The 16,919-nt window shown below is 41.9% G+C and overlaps 1 protein-coding gene across 5 annotated transcripts in view; it reads right to left on the bottom strand.

Annotated features, from left to right (window-relative positions):
* pcdh15b (protocadherin-related 15b) overlaps positions 1-16,919 on the bottom strand; it is a 220,761-nt gene that overhangs the window by 186,909 nt on the left and 16,933 nt on the right. For 2 of the 5 annotated variants that reach the window (XM_031560957.2, XM_031560955.2), the window contains exon 1: positions 2,209-2,870. The gene's annotated coding sequence lies outside the window, so the exon portion shown is untranslated. Of the gene's footprint in view, positions 1-2,208; positions 2,872-12,139; positions 12,203-16,919 lie in introns of those variants that run through there. The other 3 variants (XM_031560959.2, XM_031560956.1, XM_031560958.2) reach the window with 3 other exon arrangements.

Genomic DNA, 16,919 nt, shown 5'->3' on the forward strand with positions numbered 1-16,919 from the left:
TTGTCCTTCCTTTTTTTCTTGCATTTATTCACCCATTCTTTCTTCCTTTGTCAGTTGTAGTCATGTAGTTTCTCTTTAAACTTATCTTTCCTCCTTTCTGTTTTGCATCCTTCTCGCTCTATGCAATGCCGTGCCACTTCAGCTCACAATTGCATTGCAGTAACGAAGGTTGCTTTGGTGGGACAGACTCTTTGTAATGATACAATAAAACCATAACAATCAGTAGGTGTGTAGTTAAGTGTACATTCACTAACATTGGATATCACAATAAAACAGGTGGAGCCCCAGCACACACACCATTTCTCATTTACAGACAATGAATGATGAGAGCTATCTAAAGCCAGTTATGATGACCAGCAAACAGCCAAATGATATGCTGGCAAAATGGAAAATGGTCCATCATCACTGACAGGTGCATGCCGCGGTCTATGATAGATCAGCCAGCAGGAACCATGGAAATCTATCCAGCCATGCACTGTTATATTGGATATGGCATGACATAATGAAACGCTCATTTCAGCAGTTTGGGGACTGCAAATGCCACACAGCATCTCTGCTCATCTCCTTATGGGGGAGGTAAATCAACCCCCCTTACATTCACACATTAACACAGACATACACACTACAATGATTACGTTCACACTAGACATAAGCTCCTTAAGTAACCTGAATACTATGTTTCCCTTGAAGTTAACATGGGATCTACCTGTCTACTGACCATGCCGACACCTCACACCACACTACAGGGATTTCAAGCAGGGTACTGGCAAGTCAGGAACGTAATAGGGTTTTCGTCTGAGAGCGACCTTTGGCTTCGACGCTGAGCAGAAAAAGCCCAAGATGTAAAGACGGAACTTCACAAACAAGCAGTGTGTTATGTGCTAGAAGTACCGCTGGCATGGGGGATCTTGAGTCACTTTGACCTCTGGGTCGCACGCGTTAATCTGTGTAAACATTCTGAGGGGGTAAACACGCGGTATCTTCGCCAAAGGCTGCGGTGCCACTGGTGACCTCATTCCTCTCGCGGAGACACTTGCAGAGGGAATTAGAGAAGCTTGGGCGCTGGGAATTAAAGAACTACAGAAGCGTGACGGGAACTCGGACGTCTCACCTGTTGACTACCTACACTGCACTTGTTTTTATGCTACTAAATGGATAGTCTAATTGGATGACTGCAAGTAAAGTATAGAACAGAACTAGGAGGGCATATGTATGATTCGACGCAATTTAGTTAGCACTGAACAGCTTCATACTGTATGGGTGCGATGATGATTGTCTCGATAAAAAATTACCATTCGCCACTACTGATTAATTAAAGACCCTGTTGTTGATGATGTGAACTAAAACATGTCCAGCAGGACTGGACAATACGATGATACGATTCAGATGATGAACAAACAGTGTTTGCGCTCTCAATATAACTGTGTTTCCCACAGTTAATCCGCACTGATGATGTATTAGTTGGGGGACCGACAGACTGACGATAAAACGCCGGCCATTCACGGGGAGATGTACATGGCGCAACTGCATTCCCTGGCGAGTTTTGATACACTACAGGAGCATATCCAATCATAAGTACCCACAGTACTGTGTTTCCTGTAGTACTTGATATGTTTCCTCGTCTAGTAGTTGACAAATCAAAAAAACGAAATAGCTTGAAGACTGGAATGACCGGTTTCACTACTTTCATTTAACGCTTGATCAATCCATGAGCTGTACGGCAACAGATTGTCCACAGTAATTGGATGAGCCTGTACATAATCCACCGCTCATCAAATTGTCTCTTTTGACATCATTAAGCATGGGTTGTTAAACATGATACAATTTCATTTGACCAAATACATTCAATTTTCAGGTTATTTTTCACGAATTATAGAAAAGAAGGGGAAAACACTATTCTGCGCGGTGTTCCTAAACATTCACTCAACCCACTTTTGTTACAGTCGTTAAATCAGTCCCTTCGTGTGGTAAAAGGGGATACAGGATATCCACATGTCCATGAAATTACACGGTAACGGCAAAGGAAACTCGCGCCATTATACTGCCCCACACTTAACAAGAATATAGTGACAACCTGTCAGTGAGCTACAATGATCAAATTCAGCTGGTACCCTTTCGCTCTCTTTCGTAGTGCAGAGGACAAAATTCAACCCAACTTTGTCCCACCCGCCAGTGTTCTGTTAAAGATATGCCGAAAGGATGTCTTACCATGTTATTTCCAATGCCATGTAAATCCGTTTCCAGATAGACAGTCAAAAACTGTTTCTTCATACAAGGCGCAATCCCAGGAATCCGACCAACACTACCGCGAGCTCTGCCGCCCTCTACCAGAGAACGTTGAAGCTCTCGAGCGTGCAAAGAAATCTTATAACTAACCGCTTGCTGCAACTTCAGTCGCTCTAAATTTCCCGTTGTATTTACCAAATTAATCGTAGCCTACGTTCAGGATCCATTCAATCCCCCATGACAGAAGTCGATGTTCAGAAAGCAAAGGACGGTTAAATCCGCGCATGTACACCTGACGTGAAAGGGGGTAATCTCATTACAGCGGGTGGACAGAAAAACGCAGTCTGTCTTCACTGACTGAGGATCAGCAGCGCTGTGGCGCCAAAGACGCACGAGCGTGGAGGAAATATGATCAGTCGTTCACCAGCGATAACTTGGCGAGGTCTTAAAAACTTGAAAAAAGCCAAATGATATATAAGAAAAAGACAGAACAACGGCAAAATCACATTATGACTACACTTGACGGAAACCAGTGCATGAACAGCCAGAATCTATATACGCTGTATATTCCAAGTCTCAGGACAGCCGGCATATTACACATTGATGGTAAAACTGATGAAGGGGTGCAGTAAGAATACAGCCCTAAGGGCCAGTATTAAAGCAGGGAATGCTACCAGTCCATCTGTTCAGTGAGTGGGATTACATTAAATCCATTTGAGCTGGTGTATACAGGAAACTGACTGTATGTGGGCATCAAATAACCTATCTAAGCCCTCTGTTGTAAATACAAGAATAATTTATTAGAGTGGTACTACTAATTAAACAGTAACTTAAGATACTGTGTTAAATACAGGCACTGTGAGATAATCAGAGAGAATATATGTAATCATCTTCTGCAATGACAGATGTCATCCTTTAAGTGGTTTATGAAAATGAAAGGCTGCTTCTGAAACAAAACTGACCGTTTAAGTCAACGTAAAACAAAGACAAAAAGCAAGAGAGTGTCTCTGTCTTCCTGGAAAAAGAGATCAAATGAGGATATTTAATCCGGTTTTCAATTGGGTTTTTGAGTAATTTTCTCCAAAAACAACATGCAAAACAATGCATTATAGTGAGCAGATGTTCATTTTTTATGCAAGGACAGGGAATAATGGTTTTAATTACTCCTGAGTCATGATTTACAATTCTCATCTGCTTTTGTGAATTAGAACACGTCTTTACGACTCACTGACCTGCACATTATGTCTTCGAGCATGGCATTGAGAGTGCGTGAAGGGAATTTACAAGGTTTAGTAAACTAGTCTCTCATATGTTGTGGATGTTGCGTTTTCTCTAACACATCTCAGTAGCATGCAGCTCTGCCCAATGAAACGTCACACTTCTCTACTCTTTCCAAATCTGAGCCCATGTTCTTATTCGTATTCTGAAAGTGGCTGATTAGCAGCATTGTTTTCTGCAAATTGCATTCAAACTTATGATGAGGCATTGTTCTGGTCTGAAATGGCACCAGGTAGGCCTCGAGTCCAGGCACTTAGGTGAAACCAAGGATCAGCTGGTGTTAAGCACTGTAAGTGCCATCTCAGGACGAAGGCAATGACTATGGACATAACAGAGTGTGGACTTATATGAAAAACTGTGTCGTGGTTCAGCAACCCAGAGCTGCTGACTACGTACTGCACACATACATCTCTACATGTCGGAAGAAGATGGATGGAGTTTTATGGGCAAAGATATGCTCTTCACCTTGAGTAATATGATACATGTTATCCAGGAGACCATGGTTGGAATAAGATACATATTCGCAGCATTCCTAAACCAAGGCAGAGGAATTATATGTGAAAGTGCTGCTCCATTACTTGCAAGCCTTAGTTACAAGAGTAATTTGTGTAGGTGCTTGTGATGCAGAAAGCCAAACAAAACATATACTCTTGCTCATTCCAAATGCATAAAATTAATTTCCTGTGCATGCTGAAGTGACAAAGTGCAAGCTTGCTTTAGTCTTCTCATTTGTAAAAGCTAAGGGCAGATGGATTTCAATTATGGTGGATAATGACTTTTATTTTTACAACCACAAATGACCCTCTTAAATATAAACGCGAAAGAACTCAGACCAAGTGTTTCCATGTTCACACAAGCCATCTTTTTAAAATGACTCAGAATGAGATTAATTGCTAAGGTAACACCAGGAGGCAAAGATAGTAGTCAGTTAATCCCATGAGAATGAATATTTAACAGAAGAGTTACAAGAGTAATAAGTCAAGTTGATCTATCTGTAACAAATTATCAACAGTGGATGGAATAGCACACTATAACATATCATATCACTGACTAACTCTTGACCATTAACTTGACAACCCTATGTGCTATGCAGATGACTGGGTTCAGACGACCCTTTACAGAACCATCTGTTCCATGGCACCAACAGACCTACCAAGGGTTCCACAATCCACATGCCATCTGTACACACATTCTGAAAGGTATGGATGTCCTGATAGTCTATTTTCATAGCCTTCCACCTATCCAGATATAGTGGGAATCAGTCATATGTAATGTATTTCCACCCCTTGACACTTCCTCTCCCCCTTAAGAGCTCTCCTCCTCATTATGGACCATATTCCCCCATTCGCTCTTAAGTCCTTTTGTAGCGCAGCTCCAGTTACCATTCTGTTGCATTGCCTATTATTAAACACTCAGCAGTAATCAAACAATCAAAGGTCTTGCACCGATTACTAAGGTATGTGCATCAGACCAGCCACCCCCTGAAACCAACCCATATGCAAGGACCGACAGAGAATTTCTCATTTTGATAAGGACCACAAGAAAATGTTTGTTGTGACTTGAAAGTTCTTTGTCGAGGAGTCTGCACAAGTGGATGATGGGTTTATGGTGAAGTCGCCGGAAGCACTGCGCGTCAGTAAGTTCCAGTATATCCAGACGAGGTCGGAATACTTGTGACCATCTCCTTTGCACTTGGCGAGCTTTAACTGATTTCACTGAGTTTTATTGTAACTGAACTTGGCGAATAATTTACCAGGCTTGTTCACAACAACATGTGATTAAAACGTGTTTATTTTTGTTTGTTTAACTATGTAATATACTCTAACGTGGGCCTAATATGTTACCTTATAATATACTGTTTATAGAAATAATGTAATATTATTTCAGTAGACGAAAATCTAAATTTGACACGAATATTCTGCTTTTGTAATTTTACTTGTACATGCAAAATAATGCAAAAAATATTTTTACTGCCAAGATTAAAGCCAATATGGTGTTTCGCTTTTCGGCACTTGACTTACCACAGCCCCCAGAAGCGTGTTGCTGAAAAATCAATGTCAAAAGTCAATGGTAGTCAAGATGAGTAATTGTTGTTTCCATAAAAATCACCCAGATTTTGGGTTAGCTCTGGCCGAAGCGTGTAACTGTCTTCATGGCACGCAAATCAAAGACTTAAGTCAAGTGGAAACGCCTGGGCTGAAATGTGTGTAGCTGCACGCTTTCTTTTTTTTTTTTTTTTTTTACTTGCGCCCATGGGAGAATTGCACCCAATGTGAATGGTACAGGAGCTCTCCATGGTCCTGAAGTGCTATTCTTGTGTGGAGGAAAGCAGATGAGTTCAAAGATTGGAACAAATCAAAGGGCTGTCACTCCACCACAGCAATACTGATTAGCAAGTGTGCTTGGGTCTCACAGGGAATGACATTCCAATGGGAGTTGTCCATGGTCCTGAAGTTGGAGCTGTGGTGCTGAGCATGATTCAAGCCCAACAACAGGAAAAACAGTAATATTACTATTCCTCATGTGACTCCAGGGTTAGCAGTAACCCCACTATGGCTTTATTAGCTGTAGGGTAGTATAACAGTGGCAAAAAAACACATGATTCACTAAAATTAATGAATAAGTCATTTATGTGTTTTTTTGGGATATTGAATATGCAAGTTACAGGGAAATCAATGGCAATCCTCTCTCAGAAATGTCAGATCCATGAAACCGAAAAACCTGAGCTGCATTGTTTGTGGTTACAGATTAGAACACCCTACAACATCTATCTGGCTGCACCTGGAGACAGCTCAGGTTAGGAGAGGCTGGTCTGATGAGGTGAAAGGGAGGACCACTAACTCATCCATCCATTCATTCATTCATTCATTCATTCATTCATTCATGCATGCATATACAATGCATTTACCTTAGTTAAAACAGTCTACTTTAGCATATGAAAAACTACTGACCCCTGGAATTGAAGATGGGCAATGTTAGCATGTCTGGCAACATAATGCTAGACCACAATAGGAATACGCCCTCTACTTTCGATGTGCAGTATACACACAAACACAATTATGAGGCAAGGATACCCATCTTTCTCTGGTGAATACAGCCTGATCATCTAACACTCTGGGCATCAATTTTCCTGATAGCTATTAACATGTACAGATGGCTGAAAAGCGCACCAAAAACGCATTGACTAAAGCAGCTTTAGGTGAAGGATCAAGAAACAGTGCAGCTTTGCTATTCTCAGAGAAGCCAGGCAGCTTTAAACAGCAACCCACTTACATTACAAGCATGATCAAACACTCAGACACAAAAAAGTCTTTCTCTTAACTTGCCACAAACTAAACAAAAAACTTCTTCCATCAATACAATGTGACTCCCATGCCCCCATTTCCTTTCAAAAGATTAAATGTCGGCACCGAGGAAGAAAAAGGGGTCCCTTATTTTGCCCAGCTCCATTTGAAAATTACAATCAATCCTTCCAAAAGCGTCCGCCTGAAAGCAGGCCTTCTCAGAGGCTGATGGTTTGAACAATAATTGCAGGTCAATAGATCAAGCCTCCGCCTCTGATTTCAGCAGAGCGAGTGACCTTTGAACCCCACTCATCCCTTTAACGCTCTCTGGCACTCTCTCAGAAAAAAAGGAAAAACCCTAAAACCATTCATCCTCTCTTCATTCCTCCCGTCACGTGCCAATTCTGAACTCCTGCGTATCTCATTTCCAACTGTTTAATGCGCAGATGAGGGGTAATTCCACACTCTCATCTCATCAGACTCTATTCATTCCTTCACAGAAGAGGACCCCGCTGTCTGGACTTCAAAATACTAGGAAATACAAAGTCTTCAAAAGCTCCTCAAAATATGTTTAGATTCATCTTCATTTCCCCTGAGAGCAAACAATGTGCACAATATGCAACAATGTATCAAAGGCTCACAAAAATGTAGCAGACTACCTTCCACGTTCCATTGATCTGTTGGTATGAGGTAGTGGACCCCTTGATCACTCCTGAACCTATGCACAAATCTTCTTAATCCTCCCTTAAAAATTCCCTTAAAAAAGGAGGGATTTCTGTTTCGTAGTGAGAAGCAGCGGATGGCGCCTCCCACTCTTGCCACTCCGGAGGACTGAAAGCTCAGCAGGCCGCTGCTAATTATTCCTTCTCTGCCCCCCCCCCCCCGGAGTGATAGCTGTCTTTTGCACACAGACGATCTGCCTTAAAATGTCAAAGCGGTGGCGATTATGTGTGAGGTCTGTGAGTTATTGCCTCGGTAGTCACTGACAACACAGTTAAGCGCTTCGGGGCAAATTTGCTTTTGGTTTCAATCTTTCATCTGGAGCTGCCATCCAGCGCTGCCGTCAGTTGACGTTTAATGTATCCAAAGGGGACAAGGATGAAGTGAAAGCTTCCATAACTTATGGAATAAATAAATACCCTCCCTGTATACTCATGCCTACGGAGCCCCTAATGTCCCATAAGGGGATATTTTGATCAAGTTATCATCTTGTAAGCAGAAGATGTATAGGAGCATGTTTAACATGCTCACAGATTTGTTTTTATTTAGAAATGATAGTATCGTATCTACTTACAAAGTGTAGAGGAATGTGGAAGCGAGCAAGAGAGGATGAGTAGGTGTCAAAATCACTACATACAATTTACTCAGTTGGAGTAACTGTTGGTAAACCCAGCTACAAAATTATGAAAAGTATATGAGTGTCCCAAAATATATAAATATATTTGCAACTTTAAAGTTTGAAGTGCTCAACAGCCAATCAAATTACACCCTTTCTGCCATGCTCCTGAAGCATTGCAATGATTGGCTGGGATTGGTAATGCCGCAGTCCAAGCCACTATGTTTGTTTCCCATTTACAGAGCCTGTGTACTGCGTACGAACACCAAAGGTTTTTTGAGCACAAACACTGAATGGACTAGAGGACAGTGAGGAGTAATTTGCTGATTAGTATCGCAAACTCTACCTTTAACATGCATATTCTTTTCCTTTTCTGCTATTGTGGTATTCAATACTATAAACATTTTCTCTAATACATATCCCACCATGGTCCAGGTCTGAAGGGGCTTCATTCAGGAAGACGCACATGTTTAATTCGCTAAATTTTGCGAACAATGTCTCATCTGTCTTGTCTAAAAGTCTAAAGCCCAGCCTCTATTTAGAGGAAGAACTCCAGAACCACAAGACCGTACACATTCGCAACGTCAAGTACAAAGAAAGAATGTGCAAAGAAACAAAAGGCGTACAAGACAAGACCAGACAAGACTAAACCAGGAAAAAAGAAAAAGAAAAAGAAACTTCAGTCATTACACAGATAGGCCAGGAAGCTGCAAGAGGGTGATTACCACAGATTACCTCCAACTGCCAGTATTTCCCCACTGCAGCACCTGAGAGACACCGAGCCCACTCCGGTGAACTCCCACTAATGAAGCTCATTACAATTGAACTGCAAGGACACCGCCAAGGTCCTCCATTGTGTGCCTGAGTCACAGTGGCGACAGCTCTGACAGACACTGTGGCAGGAGAACACGAGGAGAGAATGGTGGGTGGAAGGGTGTGGGGGGGATCGGCAGTGGAGGCAGAGGAGGTGGTCGGGTGGAGGTGATAGGTGGTGCACACGGGTGCTCTATTTATGGCCTGTCCTCTCGGCGAAAGCCTGAGCGATTCTAATTGAGTCGTCGGAAATGAAATGTTAAAGCAGACGTCAGATTCTGGGAGTGTCCAGGAGGAAAGAGGAAGTGTTCAGCCAGTGGCACAAAGCCCTTCTGTGTGGTGTACTAGGGTAATTACACAGAGAGCTGAGAGTTGGTCCTGCTCAACACATTAGCATGATAAACAGTGCACCACCTAGGGGACTGAGGTGCTAGCTATACTTCTGTATAATAGCTCAGCAATGGAAAATGAAGTTCTTACTATACTGGACACATTCAGTATAGAATAGATCAAATAAGCGATTATATAAACATACTTGTACTTGTAATTGGACACTTTTGAAGAGTTATGAGAAGAACATTCTGATAATGGAGTATATTTCTGAAGTGGTGGTAATATCACAGTCACAATATATATCACAATCTCCATTACTTCTTCTCTCTGTACGACTGCATTCGAGTGCAATAAAGTCAGGTACTCCGTGCAGCCATTTTGTTGTTTGTGCAAAATAACAAACAACCGAGAAATACCGACCAGAAAATTCAAAAGCTGTGTATTAAAACATGCTGTGACTATTAACGTGTCATCTACATGTGCATTTCACACATATATATGTGCCTTGTTTGATTACATTTAACGCAGAGCCACCATCAACAGTCTCATTCTGTGCCGCCTTTCTCAGTCACTGGTGGTTTCACGCAAGAATAAACACACCCTGTCCAAACACACAGCGACAGGAAAGCTTACCCATTACCCCAAATTGGATTGCATTTCTTTGATGTATTAGAGTGCGATATTACACACACAGCAATTTCCCATTTGCGGATATCGATATGTCGTACAAGCGGAGTGCATGGCACTTCAGGGGCTGAGCAGGCAGACCCAGGCAGGAGAGTTGGTCCGGTGACAGCTGATCATTCAATTACGGGATGAGACATTCCCAGTCAGGGACGGGTGGGAGTGCAGCCAACAGAGGGGGAGCCATCCTGATTAATAGAGATGTATAGGCACAAACACACACAGATGTAGTCTAACACATCTTTACATGTACAGACAGACAGACACACACACACACTCACACACACACACACGCACACAAACACAAACACACACACACACACACACACACACACGCAATCAGAGCCATACAGGCTCGAACACAAGAACATGCACAAGCATACACACCACACACAAACATACATACACACAACATAGACAAACGCAAAGCAACACACTCAGTCATGCATACACACATATGCACACACACACATACCACAAACTCATAGACAAACACACATACATACAAACCCTTACAGGAACACACTCAGTCACACGGACACACATATGCATGAATGCGTGCGCGCACACACACTTACACACACACACACACACACACATACACACACACACACACACACACACACACACACACTCCCAAACTAACAGGCAAACACATACATGCACACACACAACTTAAACACTTAAACACACTAAATTACACATACGCACATATACATATACAAGCATGAACATGCATACACACACACCCTTACACACCTATGTGCTGTACCTGCATGGACACACACAAACTGTGGTCTTAGATTTATGGGGGAAAGCTAAGAATCAATATCATTAATATATTATTAATTATCAATAGTCTTGCACCTTCAGCCACATCCATATGCATGCACACTTATGTACAGCACTATCACATACACATGCACAGATATGTACATTTACACACATACACATGTAGACACAAGCAACACAACACACATATGCAATGCATATGCATTCAACATGTATCCATCATTCATACATACTCTCCTACTTACATGGATTATAATGTATAACATATATGATGTCTCCAGCACTCCCACATTAGTCACACACACACACAAACACGCACGCACACTCAAACACAAGACTCATAATAGTCTCTCTCTCACACACATACACAAGCACACTCAAACACAGGACTCATAATAGTCTCTCTCTCACACACACATGCACACACACACACACACACACACACACACACACACACACACACACACCCACACACATACTCACGCGCACAGTCAAACACAGAACTCATAATAGTCTCTCTCACACACAAATACACACACACAAACACACACACACAGAACTCATAACAGTCTCTCTCTCACACACACACTTGGCAGCAGTGACATTCTCTTCCCTGGAGCATAGGCACAGTCTGCTCTGATTGGTCGCTGCTGTCTTAAACAAGTTCAGGGTTCACGCGGAAGCAGGCAAGGTCAGTGGTCAACTCGAAAATGCCATGGATCATTACAGCAAGCATATGTGGACCACACGGTGCATTCAAGAACACCACATATGCAAAGCTCTGCAGCCCAATGCATTTCCCTTCCCTGTCTCTTTAACACTATCTCGCCATACTTCCATAGTCATTTTAGGAATATATCTGAGCTGCACAAGAAAGATGAATACACTTTCTGTGTAAGGCTAGTGAAATAAGGCCATCATACACCCTGTGCCAACCAACATAAGCACTATCTAAAAAGTCAAAGACACCTATGTTGACAGTTGGTGAACAAGATGAGCTCTCACATGTTCATTTTATCTGTGTGTGTGTGTGTGTGAGCGTGAGTGTGAGTGTGTGTGTGTGAGAGAGAGCGAGAGAGATACTTTACCTCATATCTATATGCAACAGCTGAAATAGGGATTTAGGAATGTTTATGTATGGCTCAGTGTAGGATAAAGATGGTCTTGAATGCGATATGTGGCTTATACGGAACACTTAGCAAAGTGGAACCAAGAAAAGTGCAAACGACTCTGTCTCGACTGAAATATGGATGAGCAGTTTCCTCCCCATTGACAGTGGTTTAACGCACGCTAAAACACAGCGCTAATCTCCACACTGCACATTGATTCCCGTTGTTCAGTACATAAAACTCAAAATCGCTTGGATGAGACAGTAGGAATTCCAAGCACTCACCTCAATCGAGCCCTTTGTGATTACAAATCATATCTCTGGTGTCCGCCGTCCTGTTGCGTGAACCTGTGGGAACCAATGATAAGACAGTGGTAAGCCATGCTAACAATCACATTACAATATTCAGCATGAATCAAATTGACACATTAAATTGCTAAATGAAATTGAATCACCACTGCCCCACAGTTCTGCTGCCTAGCCGTGTGCTAATAATCACAGCGTAACCTTGGAGACCGATATGTGTTGCATAGCAGTGGAAGAATTACAATTTGCACCCTGGTTAGTTTATGATGTATCACTTCTGGTTGGGGAGTTGCCCCACTTTCCTTCAATTAAGCCAGGCTAACACACGCATGATTGAATTTATGTGCATGTTAATAGGGCTAGTGTTTAAGATTAGTCTTAATATTTCACTGAAATGGTGGTGTTGTAGGCCACTGACGGTTGATGAAAAGGATATGGTGGATATTACATTACAGTTATTCGTCTAGCAGACTATTTTAACCTACGTGATCTAGGGTGTGGATCAGTATGTGTGTTCCCAAGGAATCAAACCTATGTTCTTAGTGCTGTTTGAAATTTGCTCTACCATTTGAGCTGCCTTTCCTTTAGAAAGGGTCACTTTTTGCTTAGGCCACTATACTGATAAGTGAAGAAGCAGACATGAACTCATTGAACTCAACCTTAAGGCCATTGGTTCTAACATGGCAACCTGTAATAACAACGTGTAATAACTAATGCAATCTCTCTCTCTCTCTCTCTCTCTCTCTCTCTCTCTTTCTCTCTCTATCTCTATCTCTCTCTCTCTCAATCTCTCTCTCTCTCTCTCTCCCTCCCTCCCTTTCTCAGAAGTCAGGTGTATAAACCCCTGCATCAATCAGTGGCTTCCACTTCTACCTTCCCAGACACCCTGCAGCTGACAGGAGTGTTTGCTGCAGTAGAGCAGGAAGGAATGCAACTGTGCCAGCTCCACCACCCAGGAAGGCAAGAAAACACGTGTAAAGAGATTTAATAAGTGATAATACTAATAGGGACTCAGTTCATGTTTTTGTCTTCTTCTCAATAAAATATGAGTATAATGTGGGAATCGATTTGTTTTTGTTTTTGTTGCAGTTTCGAAAAGCTGTTAAAGAAATACATTTGCTATAAGGAAACTCATTGCTTTTCAACTTTTCTTTGGCTTATGAAATTCAAAATATTTCAGCACTACCATGAATTAACTCTCTTTTCTTTTTCATATATTTTTTTCCTTCTGATCAACTCAGCTCACTAAAGCTAGCGGTAATGTTCCTGCAACAAATCAAAGGTGATATTAGTGCATAATTAATGAACCATGTGAGTTTAATACCTTTTGAATACCATCTCTAAAAGCCCCCACAAGGACCATTGCCTAGAAATCGAACCCGCCCCGCTGAGTTAAGGTCTGGCCAGGGGCAGATAATGAAGCACTCGGAGATATATGAACCTGCACCCTGCTGTTTGCCTTGCTTTTAATTACCTGTCACTTTTTGGCCGTCTGCATTTCCATAACAAATGTCATTGATCTTCCGAGCATTTAAACCAGCAAACAATTTGGCTGGGGTATGTAGATATTAATGACAAGACATATTTGTTCTGCTTTTTTATTTTTTTATTACATATTCATATTGAACCAGGCCGAGAGGAAGTACAGTGCACAGAGAAGAGGCCGCATTATATGGACGTAAGCAGAAAGGGGGGATTGCGGTCATTATGAGCATCCAGGCTTCCGATAAAGGGGCCTAATTAATAGAGAGCCTTTTATTCCCGGAGAGATGAGAAGACATTCCACTCCCTCTGTTTACCTCAGCTGGTCCAGCAGAGCACTAACAATGCCACAAGGTCTTCATAATGATCACGTGGAGGAGGTTTAGTAGTAGATGTTGTTTTTGTTGTTGAAATACTGTAATACTAGTTGTAGTAAAGATGTAGTAATGATAGCAGTAGTAATAGCAGCAGTGCTAGTAATATTAGTGGTTACTGTAATAATAGCCGTAGTAGTAGAAGTAGGGGTTCCAATTAACTAATAGAGAATATTTTATTCCCAGAGCAACGACAGGACACAGCACTCCATCTGTCTAGCTCCGGTGGATCAGCAGAGCACTAACAATGTCACAATGCCAAGGTCTTCATAATGAAGTACTCCCTCTGATCTATGCCTGAGCAGTTCATTATTATTTATATGTTGAGTAGTTTTAGTAGTAGAAGTTGTTGTTGTTTAAATAGTAGTAGCAGTAGTAGTAGTAGTAGTAGTAGTAGTAGTAGTAGTAGTAGAAGTAGTAGTAGTAGTTATAGCCAGGTTTAGTCAGCTGTGAAAACTGCTTTCTGTATTTCAGTGATGCTCCGTGACAAGGGCCAGAGAGAAAGAGCAGGATCTAAGGAGACAGGGCAGGGGAAAGAGCAAGAAATGAGGGGCAAAGCCCCCTGTGCTTGTGTGGGGCTTAGGGCCTCGGCTAACAAGATCAGTGCCAGGAGAAGATTGCAGGGCAGTGGATGTCCGTCCCTCTGGGCACAAGTCATAACTTTCCCTGTTGGTCGTAACTGGATTCACATCCTCCATCTGCCATTTTCTGTGTTTACGACTTAAACAATTTGGCTGACCTGCCCGTGGAGTAGTAAAAGTCTCCTCAGTGCATTCAAAACAGTTTTAGATGAAATCGTCTGCCAAGACCTTCAGTGTGAACAGTGAAAGGAGGCATCTAGATCCTGAGGGGTCTGAAGGAGGAAGAGAGATTGATCATATGGAGGCGTTCTGTGCGGACGGTGTGGGTGAAGAAAATGCTTAGAAAATGTCAGGGTTATTTAAGTCTGAAGTGGCTTTTCGTTTTATATGCCGTTTTAGATGCAGAGGTGGAAAAAAAGCAATTATGCTTGCATTCATACACGACAATGGTTTGGCCATTTCTTGATTTGCCAAAGAAGTTGGCGAAATATTTATTATAATATGTCAAAATAGCTATTTCACTTTTGTGCACTGTGTTTCTCCAACATGTGTATAGTGTACAGTCCACTTATTTGTGATATGCAGTCTCCCAGTATATTTTCAGATTGTTTACATTTAGCAGACGCTTTTATCCAAAGCGACTTACATATGTGCGACTTACAATGCATACACATTTTACATTTACACTGATGGCACACTGCACATCAGGAGCAATTAGGGGTTCAGTGTCTTGCTCAAGGACGCTTCGACAGGGAATCGAACTAGCAACCTTCTGATTACTAAACGACTTCTCTACCTCCTGTACCACTGTCGCCCATTGTGAAACAGTTATGCAACAACTATTGTTATCATTAACTTTGAGTTCAACAACAATGCAGCCATGTCTAAACCAAGAGATTTCCCAGAGACCAAGCGGACAAATCCTGAAGTAATCCTCATAATCCCAACCATGGTGTCTGAAGCCAGACTCCTAATTGGGTCTGCCAATTCAGGCACAAATCAGAATGCTCTGTCTGTCCCGAGTGGTGCCCTTCTCTCTTCACTCTTGTCCACCATATTGTCATTTTAGTGGCAATCATTTTGTCGACAGTTTTAGCAAAAGCTGCTACTCACGGAACCAAAGAATGCTAATAACGGTCTGTGTCGAGTTCAATATTCAAGCACATTCATTCACCTCGTTCGACGAACAATGGAGAGTACGAGGCACCTTTTCCGGTGATCATAGATGGTCATAACCTGCCCAAATAATTTGGCATTTCCATCCATCTCTGACCATAATCACCAGCCAGGAACAATAATATTGACCACCGCAGTGGCACGCCATCATTCCATTGACAGGCATGTCACCCATGACATTTGCTGACATTAGCCTGAGCGCTTGAAACTAAAAGAGACATAAAATTCTCAATCACCATGCCGATAAAGTGAGAGGATTCAGTGATCAATTGTAAGGTTAAGCCCTCTTAGCTTTCTTGCTGCTAGATAATCCCATCGATCTGTTTGCGTTTACACAGGGTCCCATAGGCTTAAAGGGAACTATTGGACCCCACATGTCCCAATGATAAACTTCACCTGTCTACAGCCATAGCTTAAGTCCATGCTAAAGCTATGCGCTAAAATTAGCTTAAGCAGCAGTAGACCCCCTGTTGTACTTCTAGTAAAGTACAGTTGACCCCTGTGCAGGGAGACATTCCTGATATAGCCTGCTCAGTCGTGCAAGATCCAATCATTTTACAGATCATTACAATTTCTAGTTACAATGCAAGATTTATTGCCATTTATTGAATTATGAAGTCCACATGTTGAAAACAAACATACCGTTTATGTATATATACATGTATATTATATATATATATTATATATGTTTATATGTTAGATATATTATACATACATTTATATATATTCATCCATAGTATATTTTGAAAATTGGACAATATGGAAACGACCACGTGATGCTAGAAATAATATTAATACATAATACTACTCTGGAACTCAGCAGGTTACACATTGTCTTCCTGTATCAATACAACTGCCACAACTCCAAATTTGGAGAAAACTTCACCTGCTGACTGCAGAAAACATCCTTGAATTTCCAATATGTTCTTTTTGTTCCAATACATCCTTCAGTTGAAAGGATCTTCCTTTATTTTGAAGGGTGGCAGAGAGAGAAAGCTGGGCATTTTCAACTATTTTTTTGTCCTCTGGCCGACATCAACACAGCTGAGGAGAGTGAGAGAGAGAAGGGGAGCACTTACCTCAGCTTTCCCCCCACTCCCACTCCCTCTCTCTCCCTCTTCCTTTCCCCCCTCCCTCTCTCTCTCT

This window comes from Clupea harengus, chromosome 23, assembly GCF_900700415.2.
Source record: "Clupea harengus chromosome 23, Ch_v2.0.2, whole genome shotgun sequence".
In the NCBI taxonomy this organism is placed as follows: Eukaryota; Metazoa; Chordata; class Actinopteri; order Clupeiformes; family Clupeidae; genus Clupea; species Clupea harengus.